Below are 20,593 nucleotides of genomic sequence, written 5' to 3'. Positions count from 1 at the left end.
CATTCACTGGACATCACAGTATAGGAGAAGCTCTTCCTTGCTATAAAGGCCCCAGAAGCTGTGCACTTTATAATCTGCTTAAAACAGTGTGGGAATGGGGGAATATCTAAGAAATAATATGTAAAAGCTGGAGTGTCTTGAACTAGCAGTAGTGTTTTGCGATTCCAGCAGGTTCTGTGACATAACTGACTGGAAATGCTGGCAGAAAACTGGTTGGTTTTGGTCTCACTTAGGTGGAATTGCTTTCAGCTTTTTCCAAACACTAAGATATCCTGACAGGCTCTTCAGGCTACAAACACTTTTTGACAGGTCTTTTCCTTACACTCCATTCAAGTCTGCTCTTCCCTTGTTTTCTGTCAATACCCATGGGCACAGCAATGCCAGCAAAGTTTGCCATTTACCACAGACTGATTAAGAGTGTTTGGAATGCTCTGTCCCTTTCCTGTCACTGTCTCTCTGATGTGTTCTAAGGGGATCTGAAGATATCTGTGTTCTCTTGGCTCTCAAACCACAGGCCAGAGGGATTAGTTCCCCTGGATCATATATGAAAATATGCCAAGCTGGGGAGAGATGCTATTAGATGTAGGTAAGGATGTTTTATAGTGAGTTTTGGGGCCAGGTGCTTTTTTCTGTTCTTTTTCAATGCCTGTTAAAAATAGTTGCTACCTCTAGTTTATAAGTGCACTAGGAAAAGCCAAAATAAAGATCACTGCAGTGCTTGAAATGTAAAGGGTCAAATAAGGCATAATCAGTCAATACTGCTTTTTTGCTTTATTTTTTCTTAGGGCTGTTTGAGAAGAAGAATGCCTTTTGAAGCCTTTGGTCAAATTAAAAATTGAAAAGGAACACAAAATGGGTGAGATGGGCTAACACTGCAGGAATTCTTGTTCTTGAAGTATGATCACGTTTCTTGAAAGGAATTAGAAATAAATGCCTCTTAAGGGGCTAAGTTAGCAGCAGCAAAAAATCTAGATTTGGTTTCTGCACCTGGTGTTGGCTGTAACTGGTAACTTCAGCACCAGAGAAATGGGCAGAATTTGTCATCCATCATGCAAGCAAAGATCATACTAGCTTCTGCTGGGATATTTAAAGTTTTACTCTTCACTGTACTTTTAGCTATTTGTTTATAGAAATTTTGCAAAAGATTCCACCTGGTTTGGGGAGGCCATGCCCTTACTGTGGAACAGTAGGTGAGCATTAAGAAACTTCTCCTTGTCTAGTCCTTTTGACTATTTTTTTTCTCTTTCTTTGCTTTGTAACAGGATCAGACTCTTGGTGAGACATCTGTAACAGAAAGAGAGGAAAAGCATGAGAGTTAAGGTCTAAGAGAATGAATGGTGCTCTTTCTCCTTTCCTCAACTTTATTTCCTCTTGCCATCCTGCTGGAATTTTCCTTCTGACCTTCACCAAATGAAGAATTCTAGAAACAGGTGGTGATAAACAGGACCTGTTTCTATGGCTGTAGGTGCACCAGTTAAGTGTAGGTCTGGCAATGCTTCTGTATCCTTTGACTTAAGAGATCATGTTGTTCTCATTCAGTGGCTGTGCTCTGACACCATCTGAAAGTGGATGTATACAGAATTTTGTTTCAGTTAATTGAGCATTTTTATTTTTAGGTACTATTTTATGAAAATAGGGTTCTCATGAAATGAAGTCTTACCCCTTGGATACTTTAGAATATAGGCATTTCCCTGATAACATCTGTGCATTTCCTCCATGTGCTCTTATTACATAAATAGCAAATACTGCTATTTAATAATGAGCAACAATCCAGCTGTTGGCATGATGAGCATGCAAGCTAGTGAGCGTTTCAAAAATAAATAAAATCCTCCAGTCAGTTTTGGATAGTGATTTTGCCATGGGGGGAGCTACTAAGAGAAACAAAATTCCACAAGATGTTGCAGCAGCTGGCAAGGTCTCCATGGTTACATTGGCAAGAGATCTGGGAAACCACCAAGAGTAGTTCATTGCTTGACAATAAAATACCAGAGAGGAGTACTCCTTAGTGCATCTGAAGATGATATTAAAGAGAAGCTTTAATTAAAGAAGAGGAGAGAAAAGAAGAGACTAGGTTTGTTTAGGGGAAAAATGTTTAAAATTGAATGCAACCAGTGACAAATATGTGTCTGGGATACCTTTAATCAGGTTGTGGCTGCAATATTTATGTGAGCTGTTGTCTGTCTCTGCTTATTTCATGTATTCATGTGGCCTGACAAGATCAGGGGAATAATCTTGTCTGAATGCAATCAAATTCTCATTGAAAGAGTAGCTATTCAGATTAGACTGTTCCTCCACACATCGTGGGACATGAAATGTCCCGTTTCATGCTCAGGGATGGGAAGGTTCTGTGAGATTTCAAGATGTTGCACTTCTCAAAAAAATTATATTCTGTCTTAAGAATGCCAAGTTTCAGAACAGTATTTTCTTAATAAGAAGGGACAGCAAGCTACAGCTGATTTTAGGTGGGATAAAGATCAAAGCCTGCATATAAGATTTTCTTTGTAAGAATGCTGAGAACAGAAGGAAAATGGCCCCTTTTAAATGGCATTGTGATTTTTATCAGCATTGTGACCAATATACAGTATAGTGCAGTGAATTGCCTGTTTTATTCTCTAATATTTAAACTTATAAAAAGTAATTTTGAGCATCACCTGGTTGAGTCTGAATTTCAGGTAGAGCTTTAAGCATGTGCCTATGCATCCATATCCCTGTGCCTATGCATCTAAACACCTGTGTTTTTCAGCCCCGCTGCAGGGTTTCCAGGTCTAAGTCACAATCTGATGCCTTATGAGAAGAATATTAAAAGTTATTTCTCCCAAGGAGATATAAGCTGTGGGTCTCAGATTCAGTCAAAGAAAGAAACTTAGAATTTCTAGCCAGGCAGAAGCCTGGGAAAGAGCTGGAGAAGAATGTAAATAATTCTTTATCTCTCTTGTTTTTCACATTGTTTATAGTTAAGTTCTATCACTGTGCATCAAGCACTTTGTACCAATGGTGTAGGTTGTTTTCACTTCAGAACCAATGGAGTTGGTCCTCACGAAGTTCTGTATAAAAGAGCAGTGTATTTTGAATAAATTGGAGTTTTACTCTCACAGCCTTCTGAGTCAAGTCTATTCATTCCCGTCCTGCCTTGACAGCAAGTGCTAGACTAGTGCTAGAGCATCTACACAGCTGGGATGTGAGAGCCTGGCAGCCCTCTCCCCGTTATGGGATGTGGCCTCTTAGCCACTTGGCCCCATCTCTCATGGCCTTGGAGCAAAGCTGGGATGCTTTTTGTTGCCACTCTTGTGCCTAGCTCACCCTGGGGAATTGAGATAGTTGGGAAGGTGCCTATGGACTCCTCCATCAGCCCTTCAGTGCTGCTCAGCCTGTTGCCTGCAGAACACTTTCCAGATCACTAGATTTCTAATTGAAGGCAGTGATACCTTTTTGCTAGAGATAAGCAGGTACAGGAATAGTACTGTGCTTGTGCTGTGCTTACAGAAGAATCAAATCTGGTATTAATTAAAAATAAATGATGTTTTGCTTTTGTCAGTGTTTCACCTTTAGAAAAACACTTAGCCTTTAACCAGGTCACTGTTTTTGACTTTTATAGCAAATGAAGCATTTCTATGTTGTCTGAGAGACTGAATACATGACCTGCTCATTTGTTTCTCTCAACTTAGTCAAAAAAAAAAAAACCCAAACCCTCCATTGATGTGTTGCATCCTTCAGATCAAATTCTATGTGGCTGGCTTGTGGAAAAGGCAGCCATTAGTGCACTGAGCTTTCCTTGAGTGCTACATGTGCCACAGTCATTGTTTTCATGTCCCTGCCAGAGGGAATGGCAGGGAAGGGGAAAGCAATGAAAGGGGAAAAGGAGCATTCTTGTTTTCACCTTCTTCTTAGTCTGCCATATCCTCCAGTCTCTGTGATCTTTCAGAGCCTGAAAATTGTCCCAGAGATTCCTGAGCTGTGGGGAATGACTTGGACTTTGGACTTGGAGGAAAGGTAATCTGAGTAATTCTGTGTAAAATGAACTAATTTTTAAAATCTACTTGTTCATCTTCAAAGGCTCTGGATTTGAGCTGGCCTAAATGTAAAAGGCATTGAGTGGTGCATTGAGTGGTTCTCTCTTTCACCAGCTGAGGTTTTCTCGCAGCTGTTAAGGGATTTAACTTTGTTTCTATGAATTCTTCACTCACCACTGGTACACATTCAACAGGGAGGACTGAAGATAATTGTTTGCCTGATTGTATATTGTCCAGGGATGCAGGATAAGCATTCATCCATCATGAAGCATTTTCTGATCTCATCAGTAGTCACGATAGGCGTATTTAAAACCATGAACTTATTATGTTTGCAGTCTGGACTTAAGCTGGTCTTTGTATTTTGCAGTACCTGGGCAGTGTAAAGAAAAATCTGGTTTAGCTATATCCTGATTTTATTGCTCTGAAGGTACCTAAATACTATTGTCTTTCCCATTCTACTTATCCAGGGCTCTTAATGAAATACTTTAAGGCGATGTAAGTATCCCCCATGGTGTGCTCACTCCACCAAATGTTACTGACAAGTTTGTTCCCTTGGGTTTTGTTGCCTGTCCATTGCCTACCTAACAGATTACACGTGGGGCAGGCCCTTTCCATCTCCAAGCTGATAATTTAGCTCAGAGAACTCCTCACCCAGGACTGGGGATTAGAGGCAGTATCACAGAACAGACTACAAGAGATAACTAAACACTAATTTTTGAATTCTGACTTTCTCTTCAGAGCCTCGTTCTGGAAATCATTAAAGTGAAATGAAACCTCATATTTATTCTTTTTATGACTCTGAGGGAATAATAAAAATTCATACAGAAAATTATTAATCCCATGCAATATTGGGAATGTCTCAGCTGAATGCCAGTCCAAACTTGCTCTCTTTCCTCTGTATAGTGGTATCTGAGTCTGCTTGCCAAGATTGCTCAAGCATTTTCATTTAACAACTCCCCTGCTGCTTCAGAGTTCTTAACATTGGTAGGTAGTTTTGACCTCTTTTGCTCTCTTTCTGCTGTGTGCTGTAGTTTTTGAGGCCTAACTTGTATGTGTGGAAAGATCAATTTAGTTGTATGATGCTGGGGAGGATGGCACTTGCTGCTGCTGTGGGCCTCCCTGGTCTCAGTAATGCATCTCATATTGATGACAGGTTTATTAACATTCCTTTTTTCCATTTCTGCTGTCCTGGGTTAATTCCAGGTCCAGAAACAGAAGTACTGGAATCCTCTGAGTGATGTGGCTCTGACTATTACCAGTTCTCATAACAGCTCTTCTCTCGGGAGACCTTCAGAGCAGATCCATTAGCTCTTTGCAGGAGAAGTGGAACTTTCCATACTGCCTGCATGTGTCTGACCATGCTGGTAATGAGATTTTTTCTGGAGCTGAAGCAGCCTTTGGATTTGTTTTGGAGAGGGCTGATTCTCTTTTTCATTTGACACCAGTGCCAAGGGCAATGACCAATCTCAAGAGAACTGTTCTGAAAGGACTGGCCACTTACTGATCTTGTTCCTCTTGCAGCCAAAGACCACCTTGGAGCTGTGTTCTGGCATAGATTAAGTGACACTTAAAATACTTTCATCTTGTGGAAGCCAAAGATGTCTTTTTTTGTATTTTTTTCCCCTCAGTCTACAAGTTTGCAGACAAGTGAGAACTGTAGTTGTTCTCTTAGCAGAATTTCTGTTCAGAAAAAAACAGTCCATTTCTGAAATAAAATGGGCAAGGGTGTCCCATCCCTAGAGGGTCTTTTTCTGGTGGAAGTTATTGTGAGTGTTCTTCATGGGGTGGTCAATACAGAGCAGATACATTCTACCATCAGTATTGAGTATATATGTGCTGGGTAAAGGAAACATTAAACACACCAAGTTCAGTCTCACTGTCCTTATGGACAAGAGCCTGAAAGGTTTACAAAAGGGAGAAAGGGGATAAGCCTCTTTATGGGGAATCTGGAAATGTGACAGACTATAGATTGTCCTTCAGTCATATCTTCTGGGCTTTAGTAATTCAAGTGGCTTACCTATATTTTGAATAAACCACTAAATTCTCAGGTGTTTTTTTTTTGGTTTTTTTTTTTTTTTTAAGTCTAAAGTTATCAATCACCATCTGTCTGCTTTTGTTTTCTGCTGAAAGTCACTAATGTGGCAATTTCACCTAAGTAGGACAAATTAAACTAAGTTGGAATGACTTAACTCTCTAGATCCTAACTCACAGTAGGGCTTTATGGAACACTGGCTCATTGAACAACATTTTGCAAATCTTTGTTTTGATATTTCCAATTAGAATTAGCACATTATTGGCAGTCAACCCCATGTAACATTTGGAGCATGATCGCATAACTTGTCTTTGGTGTTTTGTTGTGCATCAGGTATAAGAGTTTTGTCAGGAGAAGCAGCAGCCTAAATTAGAAGCCAGCATCTAAAGTCTGCTTTTCCTTAGCTCAACCTGTTAATTTCTCTGTATGATTTCTTTTTCTGATGTCATAGATAGATAAGTCCATCTGTCACAGGTGTAAAGCCAACCTGTAGTACTACCAGTAGTAGTACTGGGTTGCTGAGTTGATGGGCAAGGAGTTTGTTTCAGCAAGTAATACAGTTCATTGTCATAATGGTTCTCATGGCTATGATTTCAAAATGCTGTCCTGCTTTATCAAAGCAGATCTGAGGTAAAATTTGAGGAACTGGCGTATATCATATATGCCATTTAACAGGTAATATTATCTCAATTCTCTTTCCATATCAGTCTTCAGCCAGGCATTACATATCATGGACAATACAGCCAAGTTACCCTTGCCATAGCACTCCAAGCTAATATTTACTTTCTCATTTCTCAGTAAAAACACAGGTTGGGCAAGTCTTTTGCTACTTGTCTACTTGTTGACTGATATAATTTATTTTGATAGCAAGTTAATTTCATAATCTGATATTCAGGAAATGGGTATTTTTGGAAGTATTCAAATCTTGGTTTTTGATGTTTGATAAATTGACTGAATAATGGGAAGGAAGTGTAGCAGGGACAAAAGATTCTGAGAGACATGAAGGAGCTCTGAGCAGAGCAATATTAGTGTGTCTACTGAAGGGTCTGTAAATATGTGTAGCTGGAACATGGAACTTCTCCCAACAGACTTCTCCACAGCCAGTCTTATCCTACAAAACAGGAGCACTGTTGTGCTGGAAGAAGCTGAAGAGGCAGAGCAGATGTGGTGCCTAGCTTCCAGTTCTAGACTGTGTCCTCCAAATCCTCTTTTCATCAACAGTCCAGTCTTTTTAGCAGTAGATTTTCTGGTCTCTTTGCATGAACTGTGAAAAGAAATTATGTTACAAGAAATGTAGCTTAAGAACATTTGTCATTAATATCTCAGTCACGTGGATGGCTGCAAAGTGAACCTCATTGCTGACTCCTGAGTGCTCCAGGGTGATGTACAAGGGTGTCCTATTAGCCTTTGCTGCTGATTTATATATTTTATTGACACTGGTATTAAAATGTGTTTATGTAGAACAAGAAAACCATGCCGTGTACCATTCAGAATAGACTGTTGTCTTGCCTGGTTGTTGACTTCATTATTTGAGGTGTCAGTGCATTAAGCCCCAAGCCACAGTGGAAATAGGCAGAGCAAGAAGAATTAAGAAAAGCAATGCTGTCCAGACCTGGCCTAAGTGAACCGCTCCAATTATAGCTTGGTAATGAGTTTATTAAAAAAGACAGATGAAAGCAGTAAGTGGTGAGATGGCAATTGTTTTTCATAACTGACCTTAGCTAAGTGTAATTTGAATAGACATACATAATGTTAACTTGGAGGTTTTAATTTTGGTTAGGATAATCACCGTTTGAGCACTCTGTGCTCTCCTAATTCAAGATACTAATATATTCCATATTTTTTTAAGGGCCTTGGACATAAAGTTTAGCTAACAGATGTGCAACAGATTGACTTGGGAACAATCTAAGGTTAGTCAAAAGAGCTGCTTTTATTGTAATTGATAATAGGCATATGGTTTCAAATTTAAAAATATATAAGTCTGTGTGACTTCTAATGCTTGTGATTCACAGGCAGTTACCACCAGTTCCCATTAATGGAAAATGATGATGATTTACATAATGCTAATATCTATTCATTCTTTAAATCCTTAATTATGTGTGCAGCCATGTGGTGCAGTAAAATAATGAAGGAATAAAAAATGCAGGAAGTAATGGTTTTTTCAAGCAACTGGGAAGTCAGGTGGCCATTACATTAAAAAGAAAGAAGATAAAAATCATATTTGTACCATCTTTTGATGTTTTTTTTTGAAAACCAAAGGCTTTTTTTAATACTGTCTTTATATTTGAGTCCTAGTTCTACCTCTGACTTGTGCAATATAGCTTCAGAACTCAATTTTATTTCTGTTATTTGAAATAAAAACTTCTTCAATATGAAAATTGGTTGTTTCCCAGAAAATAAAATCTGAACTTGTTCTTCCCCTGGTAACACTTCCTACTTGGAGAGTTTAAAAGTTCACTTGTAGATTTTCCTTGCCTATGGTTCTTCTTTGCTGCTTTGGATTTCTGAATTTACATCACAAGCTACAGGGTACTCATTACTGGTCTGTTGTAACCTTTTCCACAAGGTTTATATAAGGCTGATCCCATAAAGACACACTAACAATTGTTTGTTTTGCTCTTTTCCTGTTAACTGATTCTTCATTAATACAAATCAATGTGGCACTGAATTTTAACCTCAGTTCATATCAATACTGAATTTTCATACCTGCTGGAGCTTGAAAATTGAATTGTGCTTATCCTAGCAGATAGTGTTGATAGCAGAGTTCAACTGACCATTGTTGGTTTGTTGTGGGTGATTTGGGGTTTTCTTTTTTGGGTTGGTTGGTTTGGGGTTTTTCTGGGGTGGAGGGTCAGGTGATAAGCAGAATATTTCTGAGAATGAATGCTGGAATATTGATCTTGCACTAGATTAATACAGGGATGCTGTTCCAGGATAAAGGCTGGGAGATAGGACATCAAGATTGGAGGTTAAAAAAGAAATCCCTTAGGCAGCGTGAGAGATAGCTTAAGAGTTGCCCATCAATTTTCAACACTTCAATTTGACTCCAAAATATAATAATGAACAAGTCTGTGCTTGTCAAATATTAATGATCAAATCCTGTCCTCAGATACCAAGCTACACTTGCAATTAAGTAGATGAATAACTTCCAGGTAGTTAATGATACACGGAAGGGGCCTGCAATTGGTGCTGCCTTTTAAATTCAAGGGTCTGATATGTCACTGATGTCAAATGCATAATTGCTGTTGGTATTGCTGAAATTAGATCATTACCTTCTTTCCTTGCTGCACAACTGAGAAAGATGAGTTGGTGCCATTTTGTATGTTGTTCAGGCAGCTACTTCTGCTGGGCTTGTCCAGACCAGTAGATGCTGCTGGGTCTATTTCCTTTCAGTTTTGGGGGAAGAGGAGGGAGGCCTATGGCGTCCTTTTTGTACCAGAGCCTTTTGTACAGGCACTGCTCTCTCCAGGACTCTTCATTGGGCCCTGAAATAGCACGTGAGAATGATGTAGCAAAGAGTTTCTCTGACAGCTCTCCCTGAGGATGTGCCTAGACATGGTTTAGCTGGTACTGTTAGGCACATCGGATGCATTCGTGCTTTCCATTAACCTGTGTGGCTGGAGTAGGTTTCAGGAGAGAGGGATGGGTCATTTGAGTTTGATTTGTATGCACCATTACAGTAGACTGCAACTAGCATCCTAAGGATAGTCTTTCTTTGGCTCAGGGTGAGAAAGCAAGGTGCAATATTTGGGCCCATCTTTTGACTGCTCCTGGCCTCCTCCATTGCAAACAGACTCCTGCTCACAAGTGCTAATTCCTAGCAGCTACTGAGTCACAGCAGTTGGAGTAGGATTTCCACAGACCCTGGAGAGACATCTCTAGAAATCTGTCCCACCCTGAAAGCTTGTGCTTTTGGTGGGGCTCCATGAATAACCCATAAACTGAGCCTAAAGCTGGATAAAGTAGAGTATAAAGGACATATGCAGTGGGTGTGCAATGCTTCTGCACAACAGATAATGCAGATGCATTGTAGTTGAGAGGTTGTTGAATGCTGCAGGTTGTTGAAAGCTGCAAATATTTCAGTCACTGATCTTTTTGTGCCATGATTGCTATGTATTACATATTTTTTGCAGCCCTCCCAGAGCCAGTTGGAGAAATAGATGCTATAGGCAACCTCTGTTGGTTTGATCATATCTCCATGGGAAATAGAAAATACCAGACAACTCTCAGTAGAAAATGTCTCAGAGACTCTTAGGTTGCTTGTTACAAATGGAGCTTTACAGTGACAAAGGGAATATAGTCTACACCACTGCAATAATGCTCTGAAACTGTCCTCTGTAAGGTGAAAAAGAAACCTGAGGCATTATTAGAGAGCACTGCTTACAAATGGCTTGGCTGCAGCAAATTTCCAGTGTGCTTTGACTTAACCCTCAGCTTTATTGTGGTTGCACTGGCTGCAAGAAAACTTGACAACAGATTTGATGACTGATATTTCTGTTTTATTCAGACATTTTATTTTATGCTTGCTCCAATCATCCGTTGAAGAATGGATTAAAATTCAAGCACCATAGGATTGCTTGGACAGAAATAGGAGTTCAATAAACGTCATATTTCATGGCACAAAATTGACTGTTTATAGGGCTAGGCCTTTGATTCAACCCTTTATTGAACCTTGGTTTATGCTGATTGAAACCTTTGCTGAGGACTTAGTATAGAGAACATATGTAATGGCCAAAGCTTTCTGATTGCCCAGGGCTATTTATAGAAGCCTCTGTCCTATTTTAAAAAGAGATCTCTGCACCAAGCACTCTGAAGTCCTGATGTCCTTCATGGAGCCTTGAGCTGCCTTGAGTCACAGAAACAGCCTCTTAATATGTTTAGGTGCTGAAGGCAAAACTTCACAGTTATTCAGGGATCAGAGCCCAAAGAAGTCATTACCAAAAGCTGCTGGCTGAATGTGTTATGAACAAAACAGCCTAGCTGGGACACTTGGCTCGAACTAAGTACTGACATTGAAATGTTAATTACCTAATTGCTCCTGGGAATCACCTACACCCCCACCCTCACTACGATTCTAGGACTGGGTTGCAAAATAGGGAGACCAGTGGAATCATGGGAGGGGGTTTTTGGGATGAAAACACCCCTAAATGGAAGGCTGGGCAGAGTGGAGGAGGCTGGATGGGTGTGCGGGCTGGGGAAAAGGGAACCCCATCCCTAGTCTGTGTTTAACCTGTCACCATAACCTGCAGAGGACCAGACTGGACTCGGCTGTGGGAAGCAGGCACAAGGAAAAGACACATTTCCTGGCGTTACCAGGAGGGAAGGAGAGGGATAGCTGCTGCTGGACCTCGGCAGCAGGCTCTGCACATCCCCCCACCCTTCGGCTACCCGTGTGCTAGGAGGAGAGAGGACAGTCTGCTGGGACTTCAGATACAGACTGGACACCTCTTCACCTCCAGCTACCAGTGTGCCACGGAGACTCCAGGGACAGACTCTGCCTTCTCCCCCTTCGGCTGCCGGAAGAAGCTACAACAGCGGGGGCGAGCTCTGTGTGGAGCCCCCTGCAAAGCTGACTTTTTAATAAAGAGCTGAACACTAATAAAGGCATAGACCCTGTTCATTTCAAATGCAAGCACCAAAGATGTTGCCTCTTTAAGTATTGGCTTTCTTTTTCCCTAAGGACTTCAGGGAAGCATAGCTGTGAGTCTCGTGTCCAGGACTGACCTAGTTCAAAAAAACTGTCCTTGTTTCACACTTAGTCCTCTTAGATCCTTCCTAGCTTCCCTCAGGTTTCATGTGCACAGCACTTGCTAGGTGCTGGGAATCATAGTCAGTCCTTTTCCAGTTTTAGGGTGATTTAAATTCCTGGGTTTGGCTGCCTGAAAAATGCTTTGGTGAACAAACAGTTCAATCTGAAGTTTCTTCATCTTCTGTGAAAGAAGTTATATTCTCAACACAAGCACACTCAAAATATCCCCCATTGTATTTTATATTGTAGTGGGGAGCCCACCTCAAACATCCTGACAGATCAGTTGATTTTTCTCAGCTTCCCTGCAAATTTCTGCACTCCTTCTTGCCCTCTATTCTCTCTGCCACAGTGAGCTTTTAGAGGTTGAGCCAGAGGATTCTCAGCTTTGCTTAGGGGCATCTTGTCTCTTTCCAGTACAGTGTAAGATAATTTTAAAGGTCATTTTACCAAGATGCTGCGGCCTGCATTCTCCTCCAGGCATAAAGATAAAGCATAAACAGTGAAGTCCATTTGCAATGCATTTAGAGGTTGTAGGGCTCTTTATCTTGTGAATGAGGGAAGAAAGATGCTAACACTTCTGTCTGTGGATGTCAGAGAGGCTTCCTTTTCATAAGAAGATATGGCCTTCCACAGATTCAAGCCCTGAAGAGGAATTTACCATTTGAGCTTAATTTTCTTACAACCATTTACTGCAGCACTGGAGAAAATGAGAAGGGATTGTCTAATGAAATCCTTCCCAGAGTCTCAGTTCCTGAGCTGTGGAAAAGAAAAATACATTGAACCTCCATCATATACTGAGGTTATGCCAAGCATAGAAGTCTTTACATGAATATCTTGATCCTTTATTTTCCCCCTGAGCTCTAGGGCTGATGCTTTTGAGCTATATAAACCCTGCTGCTTAAGTCCTCTGTGCCCATGTGGTAAATAGGATGTCGATGCCTTGAGATAGCCAGGCTGCAGCAGGGCATTGTCTCTCACCAAGTTGTCCCTGGAGGATTGGGCAGTGAGCTGAGGTTTCTCTCATCCATTGCTGCATTCTTAACTGGGAGTGCTTTACTAGCAGTGAGAGCACTTCTGCATTGCTCTGCTTATCCTCCCATTAACAGAGAGAAAGCTGAACTGCTTTTAGTGTCCTGTTTCTTTCTGGCCATTTCAGAGGGTGATTTGACACACCATTTTTGCTCTTTATCTGCATTGATTCTCATTTAAGTGGTTTTAACTAAGCACCCGATGTTTTATAGAATGAGTCCAGGTCCCAGTTTCCTCACTTTTCAGGTGACATCTACACAGGTTTCTGGCACTGCGATGGCCCTCTGCACACCATTCTGCAGAGGATCATCCCCCTCCCAAGTCCTAGACATTCTGTTGTTACTCAGGCTTATATTTCTAGCTGAATGCATGTTCTACTGAGCAGTGCTCCTTTTACCTGTTGGCACACGAAGCATCCAAAATTTCCTAAAAAACATTTGGCATTCTAATGATCAAAATGTTTAATATTATTGCTGCTTCCAAATACAAACTGCTGTTAGATCAGTTCCTGAGATCTCACACAGTAGAGCATAGACAGGGCAGCCAGCAAGAATAACAGAGCTGCATGTGTGAATATTCCATTCCATTGGCAAATTTGAAACTCCCACCAGGATTAGAACCTTTTATCAAATCACCAAGAAGGGAAACATATTGTTTGTAGTAGAGAAGCAGAAATAGGAACCTAAAGCCCTGAAAAATTTCAGTCAGTATTTTTGCAAATATTTTTAGCAAGTGAAATGAGGTTATGTCTACAAGCTCCTCTTACAGTTTTGCCTGAAATCTGCAGAGCAAAGGCAGTGGGATTCAGTGCTGGATATTTTCAGATGCTGCTAACTCTATTTCCTGCAGAATATCATCAACAAACTCATCTTCCACTCATTCCTGCTTGTTCATTGTTTACTACTTTCTCAAACAGAAGAGAACTCAGTTCTTGAGACCAGGCTACAGAATTGCACAGGCGCCACATCATATGTAATACAGCTCATTATTCAATTGTGTCTTGCCGCTTGATATCAGAAAATGTTTTATGAAGGAGACAGTAACATCACTTCTTGTTAAATTGCTCCCTTCTGAGAGAGGCTGAGATATTGTAAAGCAATGTTGGATTTTTATGGTATTACATGTAATAATACCAGAGAAACCAGGGAACTCTCCTGTTATGCTAAGTGTAGGAAAAGCATCTTCCTTCTCCTGATCTGCTGCCACCCCCAGCCAGCAGGAGAGCTTGTGCATGAAAAACTGTGTTTGCCTGTAGTAGTTCAGTGGGGGAAATGGCACTATTCATCAGCACTTTTATGGTTCCTTAAATAATTCATTATAATCCTGTTCATCCAGCTACTTGCAAACAGTATCCTATGATTAGGAAAAGTGTGTTCTAGAAAGTCTGGTCCTGATGTGAAAACTAGGGCTATGGAATAGGCAAACACTGGTTCAAGAAACACGGCGTAGTTTTTTCTATACCACAGTTTCTGATAAATACTTGAAACAGGACTCCCAGCACTTAGCCTGAACACAAATATGAAGATATGCTACATTTGAAAAAATTAGAACAGGACTTAAAACCCAAACACATTAAAACCTGGAGGAAGTAGATCCTTGAATGTAAACTATTCATACTATTCAAAGCTGTGTCTAAAAAGGTGTCAAGAGCTTTTGTGCTAGCTAATAAAACACAGTGAGTAAACATTGGAAAACGTGGAGGGATGTACTTGTAGGGTGAGAAATGCACTGCAGTGCAGTACATTGGAAGGCTTAAGTCAAGCTACATGTAATGAAAGGTTCTTCACTAATTACAGTTACCCAAACATAAACCTTATTCAATTTCCCTAATAACAGATTCCTTTTAAATTCTCATTTAAGTACTCAAACATGTAACACGAAAATTGGCAAAAATATTGGAGAAAATGCAGGAAAGAACCACAAAAAAAAAAAAAAAATAGGCCAAATGCTAGAGAAAAGTTCTGGTAGTGAAGGTTTCAAAGAGTTCCATCTCTCCAGCTTACAAAAAATGAGTTGGAGGTAATCTGATTTCTGAAAAAGGACCTTTATGGGAAAGAGAAACTACGCAATAAGTGGACTCTTTAATTTTGCATAATTGATTTCAGTAACGTCTACATCATATCTTCCCGGCAGTATAAGGTAGGGGAATTAAAACTGACTGGAAAATTTCTGATGAGATGGCTTTGAATTGACACCTGGAATGTACTGTGTTTGAAAATTCTTTTGATGAGAAGTTTCTCAAGCTCCAAAGAATGTTTTAAGCCCAAACTAATGAGTCTTCTGGAGTGCCAAAAGAAGTAAGGTAATTGTATGGGGTATGAAAAGGAAAGTTACATGCTTTCATAGCACATAATTCATAGGAGTTTTCCTACTGCCTTGTGAAAGGGAATGTGTCATCAGCTTAGCTATCTGCTGCTCTGGAAGATAGCTCTTGACTCTTTTCTTTTACTCTTTTACTTTCTCCTCCTTCTTTTCTATATTGATCTTCCTCCTATCCCCAACCCCCCATCATTAACACCTTGTCAAAAAAACAACATTCCTCGAAACAAAAAAGACCCTTTCAAAACTACCCATGCTGTTCATATACAGAACAGATGATACCTAAATTCAAGAGGGTCTTAGGGCAGGGAGACTATTTCCTGCAGAGCTGTAGGGAAAATACCAAGGTAGCTCTTCATGCTGGTTGTTGCATGGTTTTAGTTGGAGCAGATGGATTTTCACTGCTCATGATACAGGACGAGAGGCCCCTAAGGCAGATACAGTTATGTGAAGTCATGCTTATCCAGTGAATTTGGTTACAACACCAGTTGCACTCCTCATGGAATTCCATAGAGAGCATTCCATAGAGAAAAAATTCCTATTCAGGTGGCTTCTTCAACCGTTTATTTATGGACCAATTTTTCAGCAAACAGCTTGCTTCTCCCACACTCTAAATAAGGCATTTTTCTTGTAAATAAAATATTGATTGATCTAACAAGAAAGGCTTGAGTATATAATGCATGGGAGCTCTAATAGAGAAAAGAATGTCTGTGAAAACAAAAATAAATAAAAATTACATGGTATTTATATGAAAAAAAGGTGTGACACTCTGTGAACAGCAAAGGACCATCCTTGGGAGAAGAGTGGCAGCAAAACTAGTTATTTAATGTATAAAACAGTGCATGCAAAACAGGACAGATTTGGATCTAAATATCAACTTAATGTCTTATTTCAGGAGGGTTTTGAGCAATAAGGCTTGTCATGTATAGCTAACAGCTATCATGGGATGATAATTTTTTATAAGAATTTATGAATTATGAATTTTTCCTTTTGCCGTCATGAGTTAGAACACATTAATCCTGTTTCTTTCTACAGTAAACAAGGAATGTTTCTTTCTCCATTTAACTGATGTATTGCAACTTTCTTCTTCCATTGCAAAGGCTTTAAAAAAGGTAATTTTGCTTGCTTGTTAGGGTACCCCAAAATAAAGGAGCTCTGTGCTGTGCTTATAGTTTTGTTCTCAACACCTTATGTATTAAAACATGGTGAGTATCTAGGTTTTATTCACTCTACCCTGGTGAAGCTAAAGGAGATGTGAAGGGTCTAGTTGTGTTTAATTAGCCAAGTAGGGATGAGAGCTCAGGATCAGTCTGGGCTAAGCACACACAAACTCACCCTCAGTTCCCAACAGGTTTTGCAGTTTGTTGACAAACTTTCAGTTCACACAGTTTTGCTGCTAGCAGGGAGGAGCTGTTACTTCCTGCAGGTCTGTGTTTTGCCCAGCTGCAATCAGTCATGGAGCTTATCACATTCTGAAGGAATAAAAGAGCAGGATGAGGGTTTCAGCAGAGCTGCAGCTTTATGGTGATATATGCCAATTGATCTAGTTCAAGCAATGTCTGCTGTAATTTTTCATAGAACTTTAGGGAATTAAATGCTTGAGGGCCATTTGAGAATAGTTATAATAGGATACCTGTGATCAAATTTTCCAAAATTTGTTGTTTGTGATCTGCCTTTTCATTAAACATGGCATACCTGTCTGACTTTGGCCTTGTTGATCATGTTGAGACTTTATTGTCCAGAGTGCTAGGCTTGGACTGCTCAGTCCAAGACAGCTGTGTTGACGCTGCAGATAAAAATAAGCACTGGTTTCATCTCCAGAATGGACTCTGTTATTTCTGAGAGGAGCATCACAGGAGGTTTGGTTGACAGCAGAGTCAGCAGAGCTGCTTACAGTCAGTCTGCTTACCAAAGTATTCTGGGAAAAACTTGCCCTGAGCTGCAGGCTGTTGGCTCAACAACTAAAAAGTCAGGCTCCTCATTGGGCTGTGACACTTATGTGCTTAGACCACAGCAAAGCGAAGCCTTTACCATCAAGGAGAATGAAGCTGTATTTTATCTTGCACTTCCTGCAGCCTATTGTCCTGGTACAGTTTCCCCAGTTCAGCTTGTACATGGAAACTTAGTGGATCAACATGCTCATTTTTCTGTGTTTGCAAAAGGAATTAAATGGGGAAAATAATTTCTGTTTGATATAGCATCTGTAAACTTTGGTGCTGTGTTCCAAATGCTGTGAGTCCCTTGATGTCCTGAAACGTTTATGTTTCAGGAAAAGAGTTGGGCTAATTAGTGAATGTTACCTTCTATCCTGGATATGGCCTGGGAATCCTCAGCACCTCTTTCAAAGGAGTGTTAATCAGGAATTCTATTGCCTTGTTCAGGCTGGCTTTACCACAGAAATGTGCTTCCTTTGTAACACCACTTTGAAATGTTCACTTGCAATTGCACTGGCTAAGATGTGTATGAGTTTAAGATGGTTTAAATGGGTTCAGCTCCACTGCCTTGCTAAGTTTGTGCCTGCTTATCTTAAGAACTTGGATTGTAGCAAAACCATAGAATATTTTTTCTTGTTTCTTATTTGTTTTCATTGCTAAGCAGTATTGGAAAATAGTCTGAAATTAATATTTTTATATCATCACAAGTTCTGAATTTTGAACATTCATTAAAATAAACCTATTGTGAGATCACAGGCCAGTTTAAAGAGAGCTTTGCAAATTAATAAAACCCCTGGAGAGGTTTTCTTCCCCCCCTTTCACTTGAACTCCATTTTTACTTACCCATCACAACAAGAAAGGGATATACTGCAAAGAGGATGAGTACCTGGGATTTAGTAATGGTGAAATAACCCCTGGCTTTTTTCCTTCCTTAATTAAGATTTTTTTTTCCTATTTTTGTATACATATCAAAAGAATTTAAAGCAGATTTCTTTTGGAATTGTTTCATTGCCTTTTTTTTTTTTTTTTTTTTTTTTTACTAAGGTCCAGACCTTAAAAACATGACAATAAATTTTCTTTACATCTTAGCAATGCCCAGTTGCCTTCAGCCCTTTCTTTTATTTCTGTTTTTCTTTTATTCCTGCTGTGGAAAGTGGCTGGTTTGGTTTCGGTTTGCAAGTATCCTTACTTCTGAATGTCCAAACGAATCTCTTATGAAAGCTGACATCTTGTCTTTAAAGAAATAGTCTTTGGAATTTCAGTGTTATTATGGGAGTAAAAAAAAAAAAAAAAAAAAGATAAAAACTTCTAATGAAACTATTTCAAGGAATTTTGAAAAACAGTGCAGTGGGAATCTCTGCTTCTCTAGCAGTTTTCTTTCATCTTCTGTATCAGCCTCATTTCCAGAGCTGACAATAATTGATTACAGTCTCCATTTCTTCAATAGCCTTAAGAAAACATACTGGCATCCCTTTGCCTCATTACAGGATTCGCATCAAGGCCTGGGTGACCTTGCCATGTTTATCTGTGTTACAGAGACACTCTCAGCTGTCAGACAAAAGTTGCACCATAGAGAAGGATGATTCCTGGAGGGAATGCTTCCATGAGATGCTTTAGCATTTCTGAATAGGAGTGGAATCTTGGAAGGTCTGGAGATGTGCTTGTGGCTAGTGCATCTGTCTATGTGATTTTGGACAGGAGACTCAGGGCAGTGTGTTCCACTGAGTGCCTTGGTGTAGAGTCAATGACTGTCTGGGTTTATTTCTTTCCATGGGAGCTCAGGATGTCTCTTAAGTGTGTATTCTGTGCTGCATGGCCCCATAAACCAGGAGATATTAAACCATTTCATCAGCCCTTTACACTAAACAGATTTAAAAGAGATTCTGAAGTGCTGCTGCAGGTGTAGGACAGAGTGTTGCATTCCATTTGTATTTCAAACCAGAAAGGAAGGTGGAAGGAGCTAATACAGACCTAGAGCTATCAGGCCCTGTATGTGGGGTAAAATCTGCATCTCTAGAAACAAGATCTAGAGATTTGCACAGGCCTGGGAATAGCAGTACTGAGGTATTTTGCAAAGCATGGGTACTAATCATACTGTCAGCAAGGCAGACTCTCTGAAGGCAATCTCGAGTGGGGTGGTGCCACAATGAAATGTACAATGTGGCAATTACTCTAGAAGCATATTTAGAGGTCTCCGCTTCAAAATAATATTGGGACTATATCTGTTTTAATGCTGTAGAGTGTTCAGGTTCTCTGGTGATGAGGAGCATGTGCCTAGAAGAGCTAAATAGTGCTTTAAAGCTCAGATCACAAAGGTCTTTCAGTATTAGAAATCGCTATGCATCCTGATAGCAATATCTTAAAGGAAGATCAGATGTTTAACTTCCTTTTCAGTTATCTATATTTATATTCCTGATTGAAATAGGATAAATGTTAAGAACAAAGACAGTGACAAGGCCTATACTGCAGTGAGGTATTACTGAAATATTTAATATAGTCTATGTGGCTTTTCCAAGAGAAGATTTTTGTTTTGTTCTTAAATGTCATGTTTTCCTGCTTTCTCTTGTAGGGCATCTTTTCTTGGAGTCACCTTTTGTAACTTCCAATAGCTTCACAGCCCAAAGATGCACAAAGTCCTCTGTCCCCACTGTCCCCAGCTGACTTGCATGTGTCCAGGACTCTACATTCCTGAGTGGCATCGTGCCTTAGGCTGGGGTCTTGTGGAGTACACGTCATGCAGGTAGCTCAGTGTGCAGCTGGAGTGCAAGCTGCAGCCTGTCCTGAGGATGTCAGGAAGGGACTGGAGCCCGTGGCAAGGGGCTATGTCCTGTCACTGACCCTTTAACAAAGAGTAAGGAAACCTGTCTGGCCGTGTGTGTGCGAGGAGTGCAGGGAGTCAAGCAGGGTACCCATCACTGGAGCCTCCCATGGTGAAGGAGCCTCGGTCCCAGGGATGACAGTCTCTGCTGATGGGAAAGTGACCGACAGAGTGGATCCTGAATGCTCAGACAGGAAGGTTCTCTTAACAGGCAGGTTGTAGTTTAACAGCTGTGGAAATAGAATGTTTGCTTCAGGTTGTGAAAAAATGGCTCTGAAACTATCACAGCATAGATATGCCTCCTTGAGCTGGCACTGCTTTACTTCCAGTAACTTGTGTTCACAATTCACAGCTTTTTAAAAACAAAAGCACCTCAAGTTTTCAAAGGTTAATACCCACTTAATATGTACATGACTTTCCATACAGTTCCACTTTCTCTTCTTCTCTGTCACCATTTTTGAACACAAAAGTGAATTGATGACTTATATTCTGATTTTACATGGTGAGAGAAAGGGAAATCAACAGTTAGACATTTAGGGCTAGTGGATGCTGCCTGTATATATCTTATTTCTTTGCTGGAAGACAATTGTCTTTATTGCACAAGACTGCTCTCCAGCTGTGAGGTTCAATCCAAGCAGGGACAATGGAGTATGAGTCTTTATGGCATGTTAGCTGTTTGTTTCCTTTCCAGTAACTGTTTTC

This window comes from Lonchura striata, chromosome 4, assembly GCF_046129695.1.
Source record: "Lonchura striata isolate bLonStr1 chromosome 4, bLonStr1.mat, whole genome shotgun sequence".
Taxonomy (NCBI): domain Eukaryota; kingdom Metazoa; phylum Chordata; class Aves; order Passeriformes; family Estrildidae; genus Lonchura; species Lonchura striata.
Note: the sequence above shows the minus strand (reverse complement) of the source record.